Raw genomic sequence first — 11,732 nt, forward strand, 5'->3', positions numbered from 1 at the left:
GACGGCTGTTGGCACCAGGAGAAATCCATCCAGTGAAGCCAACCCTCATTAATCATCCGGGCGGCTGAACTGCCAGTTCCTTTCAAGATCTTTCAAGAAGGGTTTTCACCCAAAATAGAGTTGAAAATGTGCTGGGCCTTACTCAGAATCTCATCAGTCTGGGCATTATGGGAAGTGTCAGCCAGGCTGTGACAGACAAGGCCCACTCTGTTCAAGGGGTCTTGACTCCCACAGCCTGTCATATCAAGCGCCTGATCAAATTTGACAGCTTCATTTGTACCTACAGAATAGATAAAAGGGTCTGTTCATTGAAACAAATGGAGGGGAAGGGGTAGAGGTGGGGGTTGGGGGCTAGAGGGACTGAAGTGTGTGTATGTATATGTGTGTGTGTGTGCGCACGTTTGTGTGTGTGTATGTGTGAGTGTAAGTGTGGGGGGAGGTGGAGGGCTGCGGGGGCAGAGAGAGGAGGGGCAGTCTTTAGAAGAGAAGGATATGGAAGGGATGCTTATCTTTTACATTTACTTCAAGCAAGTAGCAGGCAGAACATGGGGTGTATGTGTGAGAGAGATCAGTGGGGGTGGAAGTAGGAGTCTAGGAGGGTGAGGGTGAGGGGAGGCTATGGCTGCCAGATGGGATAGTCTGTCTTCTGAAATGTGGGATCACATTGGACCCTTCCCTCTGCTCCCTGTTCTATTTGGTATTGACTGGTTCTGACACCTTAGAAATGTGGACAGGTCAAAGGAGATCTATATCCGGGAGAGTCAGAGCCAGCATATGTAGAAGCTTAAACTGCAGTCCCTCAAGATACATGTTGCAAAGGACTAGTCTCCTAGGCCAAAGTCCCCTCAAGAAAGGTCCTAGTTATTTGATCTGGATATCCCCTCCCTTGGTTAGCATTCTAAATACCATAGAACCAATGTGATCAGAAACTACACTGATTATAAGATCATGCAATCACAGGGTCACCCAGTCTTTGCTTGAAGATTCATTGTCTTCTGGATGGATTCCTGTCCAATTCTCCAAGCTTAAATTTTCTTTTATTTTTTTTCAATCTTCATTCTTTGGAAAAAGCATAACTTATTTCACATAAGTCTTTCAGATACTTGGAAACAGTTATCATATCTTGATCCCACCCCCTCCCCCAAGTCTTTTCTCTAGAATGACCATCACCAATTCCTTCAACAGCTCCTCATATGGCATGATCTCAATACATTTTACCATCCAGGTCACCCTCCTCTGTATGTTCTCCAGCTTACCAATCTCCTTCCTAAAATGTGGCCTCTAGAACACAGTACTTCAGATGTAGATGACCAGAGCAGAGTACATCTCCCTTGTTCTGGATGATATTCCTCCCAGCTTTTTTGATTGCTATTTCCCCCTACTCTTGACCCATACAGAGCTTGTGGTCAGTAAATCCCCCAAACCTTTTTCAAAGGAACTACTGTCCTGCCATGCCTCACCTGTATTTCACTTGTGAAGTTTATTTTTTGAACCTGAGTATAAGACTTCATATTTAACCCTATTAAATTCCACCTCATTAGATTTAGCTCAGTGTTCTAGTCTGTCAAGATCTGTCACATGGTCAAAAGTCTAGAACTGGGAATAACCCCAGAAGCCAATGCAGTCCAAGTTCCTCATTTTACATATAAAGGAACTGAGGACCCTGGAAGGTTAAGTGACTTGCCCATGGTCTTACAGATCATAATCATCAGAGGTGGGACCTGAGCCCAGGCCCTCTGATTCCAGAGTCACACCTCTTTCCACAGTACCATACTACTCCTGCTGCTATTCAACTCATTAGCTATTCTTCCTAGATTTGCGTCATTTAAAAATTTAACCATCATGACATTTATGCTTATACAAATTATCAATGAAAATGTTAAATGGCACAGTGCCAAAGACAGATCCCTGAGGCCCTGCTTTAGACCCCCATTCCAAGTGAACATGAACCATAATGACTAATATTGGGTTATAGTTTTCAACTATATTTAGCTAGCACTGAAATCCACCTAACTCTGCTTTATTATCTAGCTCATCTTTTCCCTAAGAATTTTATGAGAAATTTTGTCAAATGTTTTGCTAAAATCTAGCTAACTTGTATCTTATAACATTCCCTTGATCTAATAGTCTAGTAACCCTGTCAGTAAAGGAAATGAGGCTAGTCTGGCATGACCTCTTCTTGATGAAGCCATGTGGGCTAGTGATCACTGCTTACTTTTCTAGATGTTCACTAGCTATCCCTTTAATAATCCATTTTAGAATTTTATAAGGAATGGAAATACCTTTAAAGCCTTCGTTTTTTTGCTGAAGTCTCTGTAATCTGTAGGAATACTTTCTAGATTTTTTCTGTAAGGATCATTTGTGCCAACATAAATCACTAGAAGTAGTAAATAATCATCTAGTTTGGAAGAATGTGACTTTGGTGACCAGTTGGGTCGTGCCTATTAAAGAATATGCCCATACACCTCTGTGTGTGTGTGTCCACTGTATATGTTAGCTGACTGTGAAAGCTGGCAGCCCAGGATAGTGATAGGTCATAAAGCAACAGCATGAATTCATAGCTCCATGCTTCAAAGAGCTGTGATTTTTGTCAGTAATATACTCTCTCCATCAATGCAGATTGCAACTCCTCTATGATTTAGCATAAAGGTTCTTAACCTTAAAAAACTTAGCTTTTCAGATTAATCTTTTGTAGGTTAAGAACCCCTGATAAAGAACTGTTATAACTGAATTGTTAGTTACCCTGAAGTCAACTTGGTGATAAGCCTCTCCAAGTTTAGCTAAGTTGCTCTTTGAATGACAGATATACAATCAATCACTGGGTCTGTACCTAAAACTTGGGGTAGGGAGGGGTGGGAGGTGCTCTTGCTCTCTGAGCATCACTTTTGAGAACTGAAGGTCCACTTGATGTCATGATGAGCCACTAAATAATGATTTTATTGGAGCTGCATGGATAGATATAATAATTATAATATGATGTAACACAATAGGATATGTGATATGATATAATGTCATATTATATATGTTATAATAATGATAATGATGGGAATTTTACAGATAAGGAAACTGAGGCCCAGAGAGAGGCGGTGTCTTACTCGAGTTAGTAAGTGCTATTGATGGAATTTAAAGGTAAGACAGCTTTTGCTCTTTTTTTTCTGTTAATAGAAGTGTTTTTGATTCTTTTTTATTTTTTAATTATTACTCATTCCCTAACGACTCACCCCAAAATTTTCACTTGTAAGAAATAAGTATACTCAATTAAAACAAATTAATATATTGACCATATCTGAAACTGTGTGCTTTCATGATGCCATGAACAAAGATATAGTCAGATAGCCTGGTATAAATGCCACACCTGGGAGAGACCATGGTTCATATGAATCATCTCTCTGACAGACAGGTACCTTGAGTTGGTATATGAGAGAGCATAATAATAATCTTGATGACATAGTAATGACAGGTAGGATTTCCCTTTAACAACATATTATGATCTGTCATCTGTGAATTTATCCAAACCCTTCTTGAATTTCTTTATATTTTCATACACAAATTGTGAGAATTCCAATCTGCATTGGGTTATGTTGGACCAGTAACTAATATGAGGGCCTTGGAATAATGTCCCTTGCAGGTCTGATATTCCAAGACTCAAATGGGGACATGAGGAATAGCAAGTCAATACAAGATGTACCAAGATATTGGTGCTCCCCAATCCTTCATCATCTGTCTTTAAGATATTTGGTACAACCCTACTAACCCTACTGTGCTCTTCCCAAGACTCCTCCCACCTTGACTGACCTTAAATACAAATCCTCCATTCTAGCTTTGGTCTATCCACTGTCTCCCTGATGTAAGTAACTTGCACATTCAGGCTAGTTCATGCTTCATGTTCACATTACCTGAAATGTTTTCCTCCCTTTTCATTCTATCTAAATTATTTTGTAAAGTAGCTAAGTGGTGTAGGCTAGAGTCACCAAGGTCTGAGTTCAAATCTAGCTTCAGATACTTACTATGCATTTGACTCTGGCCAAGTTGCTTAACCTCCACCTGCCTCAGTTTTCTCAACTGCAAAATGGAAATCATAATAGCACCTACCTCACATGGTTGTCGTGAGGATCAAATGAGATAATATTTGTAAACTGCTTAGTGTATTGCTTGGAATATGTGTTTAATACATGATTATATCTTCTACTTTCCTTCTAAATTCTAGGTTTAGTTAAATTCCACCTCTGTGTAATTTTTCTCTACCTCTTCAATCTGTGGCATTCTCCTGCAGCTTTTATTGTCTTTACTCTTGATTTGGCCCTTAGCCTAGGTAGCTGTTGTTATTGGTTATCTTTTCTTGAGTATACGCCTTATCTCCCCAGCTATGCTTCAAACTCTTTGAAGGATGAGACCTAATACTTTCTGTGCTCTTCCACAAAACTTAATACAATTCTTGGCACAAAGTAGGCACTTAATAAATGCTTGTTGACTGATAAATACTTGTTTGACTTGATAGACTACCACAGAAACATGAGATTATTAGTTCTGAGATTATGTAGCATGAGAGAAGTTGTTCATCTATCAACCCATCGATCCATTGATCCATCCCTCCATCCATTCATCCATCCCTCCATCCATTCATCCATCCCTCCATCCCTCCACCCTCCCAACATTTACTGAGTATCTTTTATGTGCAAAGTACTTCCTTAAGTGCTCTGGAAAATTCAAAGAAGAGTAAGACATTTCTCATATCCTCCTGGAGCAAATAGTTGAAATAATTAAAATATGAGCAAGAGGATGGAGTGTCTGGACTTCACTTGGCATTTGCTTCTATAGTAATTTTTTCCACTTAGCATGCCTGTCTGTTCTGCTCACCATTGATCCTTTTAGAGAATTTCTCTGTCTCCTTTTGGAAAGTATCCAAGGGACTCTGAATTTTTCTCTGTGCCACACCTGAAAAGCAGTGATACTTAGACCTCACCCTAGAGATCCACACGGCTCTTTCATGATTAGTCCTATGACTCTTGAAGGATTGGGATTTCTATATTAGAACAGTAGACATCAAGTATACCCAACTTTTTGATGCAAAAAAGCTTCTTATTGACCCTTGGATAGCTGTTACTGGGAAAATGTTGACGGCCCAGGAGCCACAAAAAAAAAAGAGACAAAAGTAGCAGACTTTGTACATGCTAATCTTCCCACTACAAACAGAAAAGGGCCTTCAAAAGGTCATGGGAATAGGTACCACCATAGAACCATGTATCTCTTCCTTTTCATGGTGACTGCAAATGAGACTTTGCAGTTTGACTCCAATGGATCTCTGTAGACCAATCATACATTTCCCTTCGTATGTACTTCATGTTCTAACCAAACTTACCTACTTGTTGTTCCCTATACATGGCATTCCATCTTCCCCCTTTGCATAGGCTATCTCCCATGCCTGGGATGCCATTGTTCCTCACTTCCATGTTCTTAGAATACTTGCCTTCCTTCAATGGTAAGCTTAGGTGCCACCTTCTACGGGAGGATTTCCTTGTTGTCTATGCCCAGTTAATAGCATTTTCTTCCTCAAATTATTTTGTATGTATCTATTTTAGGTACATGTTTTATTTTCTTATTCAAATATAAATTCTCTGAGGGCAGGGTCTGCTTTGGTCTTCATATCTTTGATGACTGTTATGTGATCAAATATATATGTATACGGACGGGCTCAATAACTACTTGTTGATTTGAACTGAATCAAATCCAAGAACTGGATGGGGTCTCCAAGGACATCTAGTCTGAATTAAAAGTAAAGTACATTAAAAGTAACACCTCTATAGCATCCCCAACAAGGGATCATCTAATTTCCACTTGGAGATCCCTGGTGATGAAAACTTACTACTTACCAAATGAGTGCATTCCTCTTCTGTGCAGTTGTAACCATAGTCAGTTTTCCCTTTTATAGGGCAGAAAATTGCCTCTCTTCAACTTTCACCCACTGCTTCTATTTCTGCCCTCTGGAACTAATCCTTCTTCCAGCTTATTATAGTGTAACTTCTAGACCTAGTGTCAGGGTTTGGATCCTACTTCGGACTCTTATGGGCTATAAATGAATGAATGAAAAAGTATTTACTAAGGGTATTAATTAAATAAAATATATTTTTTAAGTCCATTAATTCCAGGAGCTTCTTGACTTGTCCTTTATAATCTGTCTTGACTATAGTTGTGTGTATGCTATGTATCAGCCACTGTGCTAAGCATTAGGGATACAAAGAGGAAACTGGGACACTTCTTGCTTTCAAGGAGCTCACACTCCACTTGGGAGAAACAACATTTATAGTTGCGGTAATGGAAGCACATAAAAGTTCTAAGGGCGCTACAGCAATGAAAACGGCAAGACTCAGGGATCCTTAGGGTGCATTGGCAGGTGAGATAGTAATGCTCAAGGGTCTGGAGGGCTAAGCAGAAGGGCAAATGGCAAGGCCTGAAGGTCCCTCCTCTTACTGGAAGGATTGTAATGGGTGACTTCTTGTTCCTCTAAATGGGGTGGGCATCCATGTCCACCTTGCTTGGCAGAGGGCCTAGGGAGGGGAGGAAGGAGAAAGGAGAAACTTCAGTGGCCATGGCAGCCAAGCAATGACCTTGGGAAAGGTATTACATTTCTCACAATCTCATGCTCTTCCTCAGTAACTTGGGGATAATACTTACACTACCTATTTCCCAGGGTTGTTAAGGGGAAAGATCTTTGCAAGCCTTATAAAATGTAAGTTGTCATTATTTATTATTATTTCACATGATACTCTTTCAAATACTTGATGATGTTCCTTTTGTCTTCTCTAAGATGAATTTCTCTATTACTGTTGTTATTCAGTTGTATCTGACTCTTTGTGACCCCATTTGGGGTTGTCTTGGCAAAGTTACTGGAGAGGTTTGCCATTTCCTTTTCCAGCTCATTTTACAGATGAGAAAACTGAGGCAAACAGGGTTAAGCAACTTGCCCAGGGTCACACAGTTAGTAAGTGTCTGAGGCTGGATTTGAACTCAGGAAGAGGAGTCTTCCTGACTCCAGTCCCAGCACTCTATCCACTTTGCCACCTACCTGCCCTTAGTACAGTTGAGGGCACCACTAACCTCCCAGTCACACAGACTTGAAACCTCAGTGTCGTCTTCAGCTCCTCACTCTCTACCCCACCCCCATGCAATCAGTTGTCAAGTGCTATATTTTCTACCTTCAGAATATCTTTCGTATATGCCCCCATCTCTCCTCTGACACTGCTATCGTCTTGGTAGAGGCCCTCATCACCTCACAGCAACAGCCTTCTGGTTAGTATTCCTGCCACAAGTCTCCCCCTCCTCCCAGGCCATCCTCCACTACACTGTCATGTCTGACTGTGTCACCCCCTCCACTTCCATGCAATCAATTCCAGCAATTCCCTGTTACCTCTATGATCCAGTAAAAATTCTCTGGGCTTTAAGACCCTTCCTAACCTGCCTGCTCCCACCCACCTTTCTAGTCTTCCTATACTTTGTATATTCCACATACCCTTCCAAGTAGTGACACTTGCCTCCTTGCACTTCCTCACACAAGACATTCCCTCCTGACTGTACATTTTCACTGGCTGTCTCCCATGCCAGAAATACTCTCCCTTTTCATCTCTTACTTTCTCAGGCTTCATTTAAATTTCAGCAGAAAGCAGAAAGATAGGAAACAATTTTTATAGCTAGTATCTCTGATAAAGGCTTCATTTCTCAAATATGTAGAGAACGGAGTCAAATTTATAAGAATACAAGTCATTCTCCAATTGATAAGTGGTCAAAGGATATGGACAGGCAGTATTCAGATGAAGAAATTAAAGCTATCTACAGTCATATGAAAAAATGCTCTAAATCACTATTGATTAGAGAAATGCAAATTAAAAATAAAACTCTGAGGTACCACCTCACACCTGTCAGATTGGCTAATATGACAGAAAAGGAAAATGATAAATGCTGGAGAAGATGTGGGAAAGTTGGGACACTAATGTCTTATTGGTGGAGTTGTGAACTGAGTCAACCATCCTGGAGAGCAATTTGGAACTATGCCCAAAGGGCAATCAAACAGTGTATACCCTTTGATCCAGTAATACCACTACTAGGTCTGTATCACAAAAGATCATAAAAAAAGGGAAAAGAACCTATATGTACAAAAATATTTATAGCAGCTCTTTTTGTGATGGCAAAGGATTAGAAATTACGGGAATGCCTATCAATTGGGGAATGGCTGAACAATTTGTGGTATATGAATGTAATGGAATATTATAGCGCTAATGATGAACAGGTAGACTTTAGAAAAACCTGGAAAGACTTACATGAAATGATGTTGAGTTAAGTGAGTAGAACCAGTACGTTGTACACAGTAACAGTAACATTGTGTGATAATCAACTATGATTGACTTAGCTTTTCTCAGTAATACAGTGATCCCAAGACAATTCCAAAGACTAATGATAAGAAATACTATCCACATCCAGAAAAAGAACTATATAGTCTGAATGCAGGTCAAAGCATGCTATTTTCACTTTTGTGTGTGTGTGGCTTTTCCCTTTTATTCTGTTTGTTTTTTTTTACAACATGACTAATGTGGAAATAGGTTTACATGATTGTACATGCATAACCTATGTCAGATTGTTTGCTATCTTGGGGAGGTGGGGTAGGAGAAAGGGAGGGAGAAAAATTTGAAGCTCAAAATCTTATGAAAAAGAATATGGAAAACTGTCTTTAAAGATAATTGGAAAAAATAAAATACTATTTACCAAAAATACAAAAATATTTACGAATCCCTGTTTTAAACAGGACTAATATTGAAATGTATTTTGCATGATCGTACATGTATAATCTACAGCAAGCTGCTCACCGTCTCAAGGATGGAGGAAGAAAAGAAGGGAGAGAATCTGGAACTCAAAATTTAAAAAAATGAATGTTAAAAATTTTCTTTATATGTAATTGGGAAAAAATAAAGTGTTATATTTAAAAAAAGAATCCCTGCTTTAGATCAAACCTAAAAGATCTCTGTGAATCCTTTCCTGATAATACTAGTCTATAATATAACTCATTTTTGCCATTAATTGTTAATCATATTAATGGCATATTTATATAGAATTTTAAAGTTTATAAAGCAATTTCCTGGCCACAACCAAACTGATGTTGTAGTGCAGATCTGTATGAATGATAGGGGGAAAATAAAGCATTCCATTAATTCATTCATTCAAGTATGATTATCTCCAAATTACAAATGAGGAAGTTGAGGCTTAGGAAGCAGAATGGGCTATGACACAGTTCATAGAGCTAGTGTCAGAGTTTGCATTTATATGCCAGGTCTCCTGACTCCAAATGCTTTGCCATTTCCACTACTGCACGAACAGAACAATTATCACTTTATATATTGCTCTGTTCTCCAATTGCCTGTACTATGCAATTTAGCACTTAGTGATATCAGCAGAAAATGAGATTTTATCTATCATCCTATCTTGTTTCATCAAGTATATATATGACTTTCTTTTCAATCAGTGTCAACTTAGGGGTAAAGACCATTTCTTGTTTTCTCTCCCATAGTTCAATACTTCAAAAGATCCCCTCTCCCTTTTACTTCAATGTAAAATTTTTATGAACTACTGTAGCAAAAAAAAAAAAATCATCCCCTGTTGGTCATCTGTCTAGTGATAAGCCTCTCTATACTTAGGCTGATCCTCTGATGATGGACAAAAGTCTATGTCTAAGCCTTCTACTTAAAGCCTTTCTGGCTTGGGAGAGCCTTCCAAATCTTGGGTCCCACTGCTGTAGTCTTTAAGAACATAGGGTCACCTTCAGGCCCCCATGAAAGAGTGGAGTACATTAGTAAAGGTTTTGTATTCCCACAGCACTGAGTAAATTGCTTGGCATGTCATAGATTCTTTGCTGGATGTTAGATACTGAAGTGTGGCTGTTCCCTTCATGGATAAAGATTTGCAGTTCCATGCTTTCTGCCCCATGCAGTTCTTTTCCATGCCTCTCTAGAAATACTCTATAGAGTTTCCATCAAATACACTAAAACCCTTTTAATATCTCCAGGGTAGCAATGTAACATCCAGGCTCTCCATCACTCATCCTGTGTGTCCTCAAGGACATTGAAACACACAATAGAGGGTATAAGTTCTTGCTGATTGAGTGTTGATTGACTAATTGAAAACACAACCTTTAATGAAAAGACTGTATTTTTAAGCTAATAATTCTTTCTGTCCTTGACATCTAGATACATCATTGCCAGGATATGAACTGTAAATGGGAAAGAGCTAGAAGTAAATCTTGTCCACTAGGTCAGTTTTTTTTTATATTAAAAATGCTGAAATGAAGAGTGGTCTCTCTGCCAAACTCACTTGATGCCCCTGTTCTTTGACTACTTAGTAGTGATGACTTCTGTTCTTTGTCCTTTCACCCCTTCTAGTCGGGGATCATTTTCTCTCCTTGGACTCAGTCCTCATCAGCTCCTTTTGGGACAAGGGGGAAAAATGTGGGCATGCCAACTCCTTACAATAGGGCTGACTTTGTCCAGGACTGTGGTGTGTCCCCATTGACCTTGGAACTCAATGACGAGGGAGGACTTAGGGGAGGGGAATTTCCTTCCCTTTCCTGGCCCTAGGTTTTAATGTGGCTTTTGTTGGTCAGAGCCCCTGGAGAGGGAGCTGAAGGGAGAGCCTTTAGCTTGCCCCTTCCCTCCTGGACAAAATGGTACATGCTTTTCCTGTTTAAACAGCGCCCAGTTTGTGAAGTGTCCTGACTTTGCACACACCAAGGCCCCGGCAACTGCTGCAATAAATCAATAGGAAAATAGAAGCTGCCAGTTAGACTAAACAAGTGCATTTGCAAAGACGGCTAGCCCTCATTAATCACTCTGACAGTCCTAAAAACACATTTCCCCTTTAATGACTGTATTTGGATAATCAGTGCTTTTTCCTCCTCAGTCAGAGTTTGAGTAACAGACAGCTGGTGTTATTACAGCCATTCGAGAGGGAGTGCTGGGATTAGGGTCGACCGAGAGTCAACCACTGGAGGTCTCCTGCTATGGGGGCTGGATGGAAAAACAGTTGTTACGAAATAACCAAGGCACTTTTGCTCTGCTTATTTGGGTCTTATACTTAGTCATATGTCTCCCTCTCCCTCTCTCCCTCCTCCCCCAATCTTGAAACCCACCTGCACCATCTGAATCTAAAATACTCTCATTGAGGATCAAGAAGTTCTTTTGGGAAATGCTTCTTTTCCTTTTTTTTAAAACGGTGGTGGTAGAATTCGGGGAGATGGGCTGCTGTGACTGGGTTTCTTTTAGGTGACTTTGCCTTTCAGGAGTAAGTTTGAAACCCAGCACATCTCTCTTTATAAATGATGTAACACATTAATGCACAGCACATTATGAAAATGGTAATTCAAACCCATAGTGCTCCAAATTAAACCATACATTATCGGATGCGCTCAGCCATCCATTCTGCAGAAAGACAGGGTGAAGTCAAATCAAACAGAAAACTGGAGAGCAGCTTCCCCTACAGAATGATTAATAAAGTGCAGTGCAGTGGTATTATTGTAAGGCAGATTCCACAGTAACCGAGCTCTTACATCAGGAATGGAGTTAACTTCATCTATGTGGAGACATTACCATTCCCAACACATAAAATCAGTGTATTGGTCCAATCCATTTGACTCTGGCAGTACTAAGATGATGAGTTCGGCATCCCTTTCCCTTCCAGTTGGACCATGGATTTCC

Source organism: Petaurus breviceps, unplaced genomic scaffold (assembly GCF_028583685.1).
Source record: "Petaurus breviceps papuanus isolate PSGF00001 unplaced genomic scaffold, PetGlider_PUasm1.0 90919, whole genome shotgun sequence".
NCBI classification, from domain to species: domain Eukaryota; kingdom Metazoa; phylum Chordata; class Mammalia; order Diprotodontia; family Petauridae; genus Petaurus; species Petaurus breviceps.